Source organism: Typopeltis vanoorti, chromosome 9 (genome assembly GCF_054136105.1).
Source record: "Typopeltis vanoorti isolate ZY-2024b chromosome 9, IOZ_Tvanoo_1.0, whole genome shotgun sequence".
Lineage (NCBI taxonomy): Eukaryota > Metazoa > Arthropoda > Arachnida > Uropygi > Thelyphonidae > Typopeltis > Typopeltis vanoorti.
In genome coordinates this window covers 125,555,169-125,567,622 of record NC_143557.1, presented here as the reverse complement: position 1 = coordinate 125,567,622, position 12,454 = coordinate 125,555,169, and the positions used below count along the sequence as shown (strand labels likewise).

Here is a 12,454-nt window from a genome sequence, read left to right as displayed (position 1 = left end):
GTCAAACAGGAAGAACTGTGAATATCCGCATCAGCGAACATAAACGATACGTCCGGAAATATCATTATGGGAAGTCGGGCCTAGCAGACCATGCTCTGGATACCCCTGCACACAGGATCAACTGGAAAAACACAAAAGTACTACACAGAAACCCATATAAATCAGAGAGATTGTTCTTAGAGGCGACAGAAGCCCTAAAACACACTCCAAATCTCAACAAATATGGCTGTATTAACTTGCCGAAGATCTGGGAGACAGTCATATTAAGAAAAAACTAGCACTTTTCTAGGACTCTAGTAATATATGATAGCGTTTTTTTTTTTTTTTTTTTTTTTTTTTTTTCAGATAGAGGGCGCCAAAATCAGGACTCTAGTCTTTGTGTTGCTGCTACAATTTTGGTTAAGTACACCATGTTGTTTTAGTCTCGCGTATTGTGACAAACAGTGTTTTTGTGCTCTGAAGATGCTGGTTATAATACCAGCGAAATATCAGCATCAAGTCAATAAATTAATTATTTACTTAGTTTCTGTGTTCTATTATACCGTTAAAATAATAAACAACATGTTCGACGAACACATAAGTCTGTCCACACGTTTATATATGTGTGTGTGTGTGTGTGTGTGTGTGTGTGTGTGTGTGTGTGTGTAAGCACAATTACAAAAGTTAGGAAAGATTGGCTGATTTATAGAGTACTATCTCCCACAAAAGGGACAGACGTAGACTATCAGATCTGTTTAAGTCAGGGGAGTGAAGTAACATTTCACGTTTCTTTGTACAGCCATTCCACGAGGAGCCGACTTTTGTCTTATTCCAATGAACTCTATGTCTAGTGTTGATGGCATGCTCTGCAAGTCCAGACTGTTCACGTTCAAGGTACTGAATATACAACTTGTGTTCTTCTAACCAGATAAAAGCAGATCATCCTGTTTGTGTGAAATATGATAACCCACAAGAGCAGGGAATCTGGTAGACACCTGGATAGCTAAGACATGGAAGCTTGTCCTTTGGAGACGTGAGGAATGTGGAGATTTTTCTGATAGGTCAAAAGGCAACAAATATTTAGTGGTTTTAACACTTTAGCTATGCATTCGCTAACACCTTGCACATATGGGATAGGTATATGTGTTATTTCTTCTGTATTTGAAGGGGATGATGAAACACTCACTGTTCTTTTTATGAAGGAATTCTTATATCTATTAGATAAGGAAGAATAAATATATTGCAATTCTTTCCGTAATAGTTATTCTGAAGAACAAAAGGAAAGGGCTTGATGAACCAGTGTTTTTATAATGCCTGCCTTTTGACTGGGTTCGTGAAGTGATTCAGCATGGACGTAATGACCTGTATGAGCCTCCTTCCTATAGACTGTGAGTTGTAGGTTGCCATCTGGTTGGCAAAGAATTAAGAGATCTAGAAAGGCTAACTGTTTATTTACTTCTACTTTTAGGGTGAACTGGATCCTTGGATGAAGGGCATTTATTTTTGAGAGAAACTGTTGTAATTCTTCAGAAGTGCCCTTCCATATAGTAAAAATGTCATCCACATATCTGAATCAATGGTTAGGTCTAGGTAAAATGTTGTCAAAAATAAGTTGTTCAGAATCCGTGTGTAGAGGCTTAAGTGCTGTGAAGAATTCACGTTAGAGGTTTAATGGAATATTAACAGCACTGAAAAAGGATTAAAACTAATTTTAATACTTCCAATATTTCGTCTCCGTCACAGAGACATCTTCGGCGATTACAAAAACTTTTCGTTAACAATACACACACACACAAATGCAATACAAAGTGAAACTAAAGTCCTATCTACATGATGCGCCCTCTATGGGCATTTGCAGGTGGCCTGGGATGTAATGAGGGATCTCTGATAATTAAAGTTTCCCAAATTTTGGGAAGTTTAATGCAACTGTATTTGTTTAAATTAGGTTGATTTCTGAGTGCAGATGAAGATTCAAAGAATAGTCTTTCTTTTTTGAATTTACTATTGTGGAGCATGGTAGTTTTTTTCCAGGAGATCCTGTGGGATGTATCCAAAACATGGTCTGCAAGGCCAGACTGACCATAATCGTGTTTGCAGATGTAAGAACTGTGTTCTTCTAACCAGATGGATGCTGACCTGCCTGTTTGTCCAAAGTAGGCAAGTTTACAGGAACAAGGTACTCTATATACACCAGGCATTGAAAGAGGGAGCTGGTCTTTAGTGGAGCGGATAAGGGTAGCAAGTTTACGGTGGGGCTTAAAAGCTGTATGGAGGTTGTACTTTTTTAATGATCTCACTATTTTTTCTGAAGTACCACAGATATAAGGAATGGTAATGGCATTTCTGAAGTCCTTCTGAAGAGATGGTCGGGGAATGGAGAAGGACTTAATTATTTTTTTAATTCTGTAGTCATTATAGCCATTGGCAAGGAAGGTGTTGTGTATATGTTTGAGTTCGGTTGAAAGGGTAGTTTTACTGGAACAAAGATTGTGGGCCCTATTGGTCAGAGTTTTAATAATGCCATATTGCTGGGAGGGGTGGTAGTGGGAGAGTTTGTGAATATATCTGCCTGTATGAGTAGGTTTTCTATATACAGAGAAAGAAAGGTTACCATTAGGAATGCATGTTACTAAGGTGTCTAGGAAGGGTAAACTATTGTTATTTTCCTTTTCCATCATAAATAAACTGGATTCTTGGATGTAGACTACTGAGGTGACTGAGGAAGGAATCTAATGTGTCTGGGCCATGAGGCCAAATAGAGAACATATCATCTACATATCTTAGCCAGATAGAAGGTTTTGGAGGGGAAGAGTCAATGGCTCGTTTTTCAAAATTTTCCATTACAAAATTTCCATTTTGATATCAGAAGGAAAAACGTTAAACATTTTTCCTTCTGATATCAAACATGAATACGTTGTTCGAAGTGCTCCATGAAGAAGTTGGCATCAACACTAGGCATAGCGTTCATTGGAACAAGACAAAAGTCATTCACAAAAGTCGGTTCCTCATGGAATGGCTTTACAAAGAAACATGTGAAACGTTACTTCACTCCCCTAACTTAAACAGATCAGATGGTCTACGTCTATCCCATTTGTGGGAGATAGTCCTCTATTAATCAGCCAATCGTTCCTAACTTTTGTAATTGTACACACACACACACACACACACACAGTGTTTTTTTTTTTTTTTTAAATAAGTTTAGGAAATTTAGTGAACTTTTTTAGTTATCTTACATTAGCTACTTAGGTGGCACCTTGTGAATATGTCAGTTATTGTTTAATTAGCTTTTGTACTTGTACTGATGATGATGCCTGTGATACTCAGGCGAAAATTCTACTAATAAAGAATCTTTTACGCGAGTTAATTCCATTATTATAATTGTAAATAATATGTCTACTCAGAGTATTTCCTTACTGAAATTTATGATTATAAATAAATATTTTATTTATAGATATCAGAAAAGCATATGATAGCATTTATAAAGAAAGCCTTTGGGGAGTATTAGATGAACTAGGAATATGCCGTAAGATATGTTTAATCAAAACTGCTGACAACTGAAGCATGATATCAGCTAATGGAATTAGATCTGAACCTTTTGATATTAAGACAGGATTGAAGCAAGGAGATGCTTTTTGCCTGTTCTCTTTAATTTAGCCTTAGAAACATATATTTGAGAAACTGTAAAAGATAATACAAACAGAACAGTAATATTAGGATATGCAGATGATATACGCCTGGTTGGAGAAAATGCTGAAAACATTATAAAAACATTTAGAAAACTCAAAATTTCTGCTGAAAAACTAGGATTAGAAATCATCCAGGATAAAACTGAATACGAAAATTACAAAAGGTATCGTCCTACTGAAATTTAGGAGTGGACAGCATAGCTAAACAAGCATTCAAGATGAAGCCTGATGGAAAGTAACCTAGAGATGAACTGCAGATGCATTGGGAGGATAATATCCAAAAAAGACTTAGCCGAGATAGAAATTCAGAACTGGAATGAAAAAGTTCAGGACAGAAAGGAATGGAAGAAGTTGGTACATGCAGCAAAGATGCTGCATGTACCAACAAATGTTCAACAAACGAAGGTACATGCTCAGCAAACGATGCCAAACCTCAGAGGTTCAGCAAGCTGATGAAGAACAAGAAAAAAAAAAAAAAAAAAAAAAAAAAACCAGAAGTGTATTTTAATAACATCAGGGTTCACAAGGCTATATTGAACTACCGGAGAATGGCAAAGAGATATGTTCACAGGCATTGGTTATGGAAATACATAAATCTTGGAAAAATCATGGACCACAAGGTCTGTCAAATGAAGAAGAGCAATGAGGTGCACTGTAATCAGCAAAGCTAAGAAAGGATTTGTGTACAGAAAGTTACAGTACAACACCAGTAGGTAAGACATCCACCATGACATGTAGCAAAACACCATAAAAATTGGCAACTTCAGTGTAAAAAAGAAGGCAGACGAACCATAAAATTATGAGTAGATGAGCAGACCTCACTGCCAAATCAAATCAAATGTATGAAAATGCCAATAATGACCATGTGAGTTTTTCAAACCTCTCTATTGATATGGGATACAAGATGGACTATGAGTCGCCCAATCCATACTGCCAGTCACTAATTAGCTTTTTGTTTTCACCAGTTAGTAGGCTTCCAGATGATGAAAAGGGTGAACGTTCATCACCTCTGATATTTGGGAGAACTAAGGTGAGAACAAGATCACAGTTTGATGGCTGACTTTTATAATTTTTTTTATATAAAAAAACTGGACTGAATGTTGTAGGGTAGCAAATGTGAGCAAACACAGCAAAAATGTGCAACAAGAAAAATAAATAATACATAAAAATAAATAATAATAAATTAATAACAATTCCTATAAACAACAAATTACACAATAACACAGTAATTAACTTTAATGAAATGAAAGCACAGATATTTTGTACTGAAAATAACAGTGCATTAGTACATTCATGAATCTTGGAATAATCATGCACCACAAAGTTTGTCAAATGAAGAAGAGCAATGGGGTGCACTGTAATCAGCAAAACTAAGAAAGGATTTGTGTATAAAAAGAAGAACGCATGAGACTGCCCCAAATTTGGGAAGCTTGCATTTTAAGAACATCAGCCCAACAGCCAAGACAACCCAATTTCACCTGCTAGGGACACATTTAGAATTCTAGGACCGACTTCAGTTACCTTTCTTCAGCCTCATTTGCTTAGTGTTAGTGCCTGCATGAACATATTATTTTCTGATCCCTGAAGATGGCAATGTAACATTGTGAAATATAGGAAGGCATTGATTAAAGTTTTTAATTAATATTCTAGTATACGTTGTCATTTCCAGAAAAATTAAAAGCTATGTATAACCAACGTATAAGTTTATCTACAAGTAGTAGATCAGTGCATAGAAACAAGCAAATCAAAGAAATGGGAATACAAGTTCACTAAAGTTAATTACTATGGTAATTGTGTAATCTGTTGTTTATAGTTATGCCACAAGTACATTTAAAGATTAGACTTAATAACAATTCCTGTTTTTTGTTGTGCATTTGAAAGAAAATAATACATTCAGAATTTTGAAAAAATATATAATTAAGCATATAAAAATAATATTAAAAAGTTTTTAATATCATTTTAGTAATAATTTTGTTGAGTGTTTACAAATAATGTTCTATTTATAATCAGTTAAATTAGAGTAATAAGTTTTGAATAAAGTTTTACTTACAGTGAATATCAATGCAAAAAAAAACTTCCATAATTCAGTTAACTTCAGACGTTGGATACATTCTTACAAAACCAGTGGTAAGGTATTGATACAGTAAAACTTGTATAAGTTTGTCCTTTTTGGGGATCAACCATAAGTGGCCAGCTAACATATATTTTATTATAATTTACACTATTTTGAAATAAGTAGTTGAGCACCAGTTTCAGAATGAAGTCTGCTGTTAAGTATATTCCTATTTTTGCATGTGGCCTATGATGCTATATAAGGCAAACAGATTAAACTAAACAGCCACTTTATTAGGAACAGCACTTAATTATGAGTGGGATACCCCTTTACCTAAAGAAAAGCATGTACTCAATGTGGCATTGATTCAACAAGTGTCTAAAAAATGTTCCTCTGGTATGTTTCTTCATGCTGTCACAAAGGCATCCCCCAATTGTTGCAGACTGGATAGTGGCATGATGCTGCTGTGAACTGCTCATTCCATCTCAACCCAGAGATGCTCTATTGGGTTGGACTCTATAGACTGAGCTGGCCTCTGAAGTAAAGAAAACTCTGGCATGTTCCTCGAACAACTTCAAAATGCTTTGTGCCATGGCACATTGTCTTGCTGGAAGTGCCCATTTGACAATGCATACAAACTGAAGCCATGAATGGGTGAACATGATCAGCAGTTAAGACAGGATGTGATGTTCAGTCAGGTAGTGTTTAACTGGTATCAAGGGATCTAACATGTGGCAAAAAAACATTACATACACCATATACCCTTACCACATGAGCAGCTACTACTTGGCAGGAAGAATCCGTGGCCTCATGCTGGTGCTGCCATATACAGATTCTGCCATCAGCATGATGAAGTACAACCAAGTCTTGTCAGACCAGGTGACATTTTTTTCAGTCATCAGCTGTCCAGTGTTGGCAATCACATGCCACAACTTCCTGTTCTTAGTTGACAGCATTGGGAACAGGGATGGTTATTCTGCTCCTGCAACCCCAACATGTGCCAAGAAAACATTCCCCACACTATATACCTTTACCACCTGAGCAGCTGCTACTTGACAGGAAGGGTCCGTTGCTGCCATATATAGGTTCTGCCATCAGCATGATGAGTACAAACCAAGTCTTGTCAGACCAGGTGACATTTTTATCAGTCATCAGCTGTTCAGTGTTGGCAATCGCATGCCACAAGCCACATCTTCCTGTTTTTAGCTGACAGAATTGGGAACAGGGATGTCATTCTGACCTCCTGCACCCCAACTGTGAATGTGACAAACCAAGCGCTCTGAGATGTTCTGACCACCACTGTTGTACTGAGCTGTGATTTGCCTTGTTTTGGCCATCCTGTCATGTTTTACAACCCTTACTGTTCTTCTCTAACCTCATGCATCAATGAGCTGCTTTCACCCAGAGGACTGCCAATGACTTAAAGATGTCTGGTAATTAAACTAAACACTGTTGTGCATGAAAAGCCCAGAAGAACAGATGTTTGTGAGATACTGGCCCCAACACCAACTCCTCACATCATGCTCAAAAGTCACTTAAGTCACAACTTTTATCCATTCAGAAAACAGAATGGTTAGATGCCTATCTGACTGATTTATATAGCAAACTGCAGCTGTGTAACTCATCATCTTCTGGAACAGTATTTTCCTAAATGGGGAACTGTTCCTAATAAAGAAACCATTCAGTGTATACTTTGCATATAGATACACAATCTATTCGTCAATTGAAAGCTTAGGAACTTGGAAAGAGGTCATTACAGGATGGCATATCAGTGGCTTATTTGTTTGTGACATTGATTAAAAAAAAAAAAAAAATGAATCACCCAAAATCCACTGTAAGCAACACTGTAAGCTGATAGAAACATGAGGAGGGGGAAAACAGGAACAAAAGGAACAACTAATCATCATATCATATATAGTGGAGTGGAGAAACAAATACCTGCAAAAGCTGGTGTAGCGATTTGGATCCCTAAATCAATTCAAGTAACTCATACATACTGGAATGAAAGAATATTAGAAGTATGATTAAAATTAAACAAAGCAAATTTAGCAGTTGATGGAGGGTACGTCCCCAAAGAAGGAAAAGAAGAAAATGCTCACTTTTACAAACAGTAACAAGAAATCGGATGCCTAAATAGCGCAAGTGGAAGAAGAACTGAACACTGCGTCCTTCGACTGTAAAGACCTGGGTTTGATTCTTGTTATAACGAGAAGAATCCTACCATGGGCTTTTTCAATTGAAGGTGAGTTAGCCGATCTCATACTGAGGTAGCAGAGTTTTTACTCTCGGAAAGTCAGGTTTTTCATCCCATGTACAAGCAAATCAGCTTTCAGAACACACAATTTACAGACAAAGAAGTACAGTTGTTGGAGTTAAAGGGCAATAGATGGCGTTGATGGTAATATCGTAATAAAAGAATTAAGTAGTAGTGGAGAGGGTGAGATGTATTTAGCAAAGTAGAGTGTACTCCTGCAATCAGTCCTTAGACTCCCTGAAGGTGTCATATAATAATAAATACATGAAAAATTAAATAAAACAGACAATAAAATAAATTAAATTAATTAAAATAAAATAAATTAAATAAACAGACAAACAGAGAATGAGGGATGCATGTGAGCAATCGAGGAATATGGTGGTAAGAGGTGTAATGTATGGGGACTCAATGATCCATGCTGTTCAAGATAGGATGCATGAGGAGTGTTTGCCAAGAGGAACGAAAGAAAGTGTGGCTATGGCAATTAAGAGAGGTGAAAGGGTGGATGAGATGATTGTGATGGAGGGAACAAATGACTTGAGTGTTGGTGTAAATAGGGCAGCGAGAAATATGAGATTCTCGCTTGAGGCTGTACGAAAGAAGACAGAGAGAGGAAAGATAGTGTGTGTGTGTGTTGCCTAGATATGATAATGTCGAGCTGAGCAGAAAAGCGATGATATTGTATGCCATAATATTAAGCAAGAATTTGTCAAAAGAGAGGATTCGAATATGTGGATGCTTGGAGTACGTTTGAGAGCAGAGAGGAATTGTATGCAAGAGACCGCCTGCATTTGAATGAGGAAGGATGTAGGCATCTGGAGAGAGATTGCTGTTCTGAACGAGTCAGTGTGTCCCAGTGTGGATGGTAGCAGAGGTAGCCTCTTGTGGGAATGGGTACTTAGGAGAAGGGGGAAGACATCAGGTAACGCTGAGCCCAGTGGAGTCTAGAGGGGATAATGCTGGGTATAGAAACAATGGCATTTTTATGCTTTATACCAATACCAGCAGTATTCGGAACAAGGGAGAGGAATTGGTGGCACTGATAGCATCAGCCTGGCCAAAGATTATTGGGATCACAGAGACGTGGTTCACAGAAGAGGATATAATAACAGGAATAGAAGTTGCTGGGTACAGCATTTTTCGGCAGGATAGAAAGGGAAAGCATGGTGGTGGAGTACTGCTTATGATAAGTGATGACCTATGTCTTCTAAGAGTGGAGGCTTTGGAAGGCTGTGACACTAATGATTTTGAAAGCATATGCCGTGAGGTAGAGAAGACAGGAAATTTAGTGGGGTGTTGCTACAGACCAAGGAGCACAGAGGGTGGGGACCAGATGTTGAGAAAGTTGAGCGTGGCAAGTGCAAGAAGAACGATTGTTATGGGAGATTTTAACTACAGCAGTATAGATTGGGGAAAGGAAGATGCATGTAGCAATAAGGGAATGGAATTTCTAGAATTCTTGAGGGACAAATGTCTTAGGCAACATGTAACAGAGGGAACAAGAGGTTCAAGAGTTTTGGATTTGGTTATAGCATCAGAAGAGCTGATAATAACTGAGATGACATCTCTCCCACCAGTTGGAGAGAGCGACCATGTGGTTTTGACTTGAAAAATGAATAGACATGCAGGAGTATCAAAGAGACGGGAACTATGTGGAATTATAAAGCAGGTGATTATAATAGTCTTAGACATCAACTTGGGGAAGTTTCGTGGAGGGAGGAATTGGAATGCCGGGATATCATTAGTGTTTGGGAAATTGTGATGGAATATTTGTTAGTAGCAATGGTAAGCTGCGTTTCACGAGTGAAGAAGAGGACACAATTTGGAGTAAAGTGGATCACAAACAATATTAAACAGGAGCTACATGCAAAAAAGAGACTATGGAAGAGATATAAGGAGACAGGTGAAGAGAAGATGCATGAAGAATATGAGACACAGGCCAGAAGAGTGACTGGTATAGTAAGGAAGGTGAAACTGGAATATGAGAAAAGATTGGCCCTTAGATCGAAGGAAATAATCCTAGAGAATTTACTAGCTATGTGGCCAGTAGGAGGAGATATGACTGTGGAAGAATGACATTGTGCAATAAAAATGGGAATAGAGTGACTGATGCAGAGGACATAGTGGAATTGTTCAATGAACACTTTATTGGAGTATTTCATCCTGGAGGAGTCAATTTGAATATTAAAGGGATAGAGCAGGTTTGAGGTTTAGAGGTGCAGGAGGAGAGTGTGTTTCACATACTGAATACTCTGGATGTTAGTAAAGCTGTGGGACTGGATGGTATTTCACCACGAGTTTTGAGAGAATGTGCTAAGAAACTGACAGTGCCCTTGACCTGGCTTTTCAATGAAAGTCTGGCTGCGGGAAAGGTGCCCATGGAATGGAAGGAAGGTAAGATAGTGCCATTGCATAAGGGTGGTAGCAGACTGGAAATGTCTAATTATAAGCCAGTTTGTGTGTCATCAGTAGTTAGTAAGATCTTGGAGAAAGTAGTGAGGAAACATATACAGTATTGGGCAGATGAGGGTAATGTTATCAGTGAGAGTCAACATGGATTTGTGAAGGGGCGATCTTGTTTTAGCAATATGCTAGCTTTTATGATAAAGTTACAAGAGCATTAGATGAGGGAAAGGTATATACACTGCCATTTTCCTAGACTTAGCAAAGGCATTTGACAGGGTGCCACATGATAAGCTGATATTCAAGTTGCAGCACATTTGTCTGGATGTCAGATTGGTAAACTGGATTCAGGATTGGCTGTCCGATAGGTATCAGAGAGTTGTGTAGGTGGAGCAATATCAAAGAGGCAGAAGGTTACAACCGAGGTTCCACAGGGCTCAGTACTGGGACGTATACTGTTTAACCTTTATATCAGTGACATTGTCCATGGAATTGCAAGGGGATATTCGGTCGTTTGCAGATGATGCGAAGCTGGGAAGGGTTATTAGTAATAGTGTAGATGTGATAGCTATACAAGAGGATTTGAATAAGCTAGATAGATTGGCAAATGAATGGGGATGTCAGTTTAATGCAGCAAAATGTAAGGTCTTGAGGTTTGGGACACATCGATGAGAAGCTGCATACTCTATGGGAGGAGTTAAACTGGAGGAAGTAGGAGAGACAAGAGATCTGGGTTTGATAGAAACCTGAAATTTAGGGGACATATTGCAAAGGTAGTGAAGGTAATGCAGAAGATTGCTGCAATAATGAGAAGGGCACTGACCTGCAGAGATAAAATGGTTATCATTCCGTTGTATAAGACTCTGATCAGACCACACTTAGACTATTGTTCTCAGATCTGGTCCCAAGGATTTGAAGGGGATAAATTAACTGTGGAAAGGGTACAAAGGTAGATAACAAAGATGGTATCGGGACTGTACAATGTTAGTTATGAGGATCGGCTGAGGGAGTGTCGACTGCAGAGTTTGGTGGATAGAAGGAGGGGTGATATGATTGAGACTTTTAAACTGTGGAGAGGTGGTTACAGGGTTGACACTGGGGAGTTCTTTCGCTTGGTTGAACAGAGGGAAAGAGTTATGACAAGGCCATCCCTGGAAGTTACGAAAGGAATCTGTGAGAAAGAGGGTGAGGAGTGGTTTCTTTGCATGGAGGGTGGTTGAACCATGGAATGCATTGCCTGATGGAGTGGTGAGAGCGAGAACGGTCAATGTATTTAAGGAGTGGTATGACAGAATTTGTGCTTCCTAAGAGGGACCTCCCTCGATGAGTTTCGATAGACTTGTTTCTCTTAGAAAGGACCTCCCACGATGAGTCTTTTGACTCCATGGAGGCTTGAATAATAATAATAATATAATTATAGCCAGAAATCTTAATGCCAGAATAGGAATGAAAAAAATTTGGAGAACCAACAATAAACAAAAATGGAAAGCAAATCATTGATTATATAATATATAATAATTTAAAAATAATGAATACATTCTACAAACATAAAAATGTACATAAATATACATGGTGTGCAAGAGGAGAAAAATCAATAATAGACTACTTTATAGCAATCAAAAAGCAGCGAACCTCTTCCTAGATGTTCAAGTCAGAAGAGGGCTAGAAATAGACACAAATCACTATTTAGTGCAGGTAAAATTAAGGTTTCCACCAAATTGGTAACAATCAGCCTTAAAAAATGGTTAAGTAGCAAAAAACAAGAAGATGAAATTGAATATAAAAAAAGACGAGCAATAGCCAAAAGAGAAACCAGAAAGAAACAAAGCTGGGAGAAAGCAACTGTATCATATCTAGTTGTTGAAAGTTTTTCCACTTGGTTATACTATAAATTAAAGATACCAAGAATTTATATACTTGGTTTAATCCTTTATTCAAGTATAAGCAAACAAAGTTTGTGCCTGAAGTACTTTCAGTACTTGGACAACTCGTGGTAAGCCTGGCATGACTTCACATTACATGCCTTAATATCCCATGATGCAAAGCACATTTCCTTGCAGACATGTATAATGCTATGCA

At 37.9% G+C, this 12,454-nt stretch overlaps 1 protein-coding gene across 5 annotated transcripts in view; it reads right to left on the bottom strand.

Moving 5' to 3' along the window:
- Nucleotides 1-12,454, bottom strand: part of LOC150103507 (uncharacterized) — a 107,548-nt gene that overhangs the window by 71,851 nt on the left and 23,243 nt on the right. The window contains exon 1 of one of the 5 annotated variants that reach the window (XM_090397614.1): nt 5,716-7,229. The exons of the other annotated variants lie outside the window; for them this stretch is intronic. The gene's annotated coding sequence lies outside the window, so the exon portion shown is untranslated. Of the gene's footprint in view, nt 1-5,715; nt 7,230-12,454 lie in introns of those variants that run through there. 5 annotated transcript variants of the gene reach the window in all.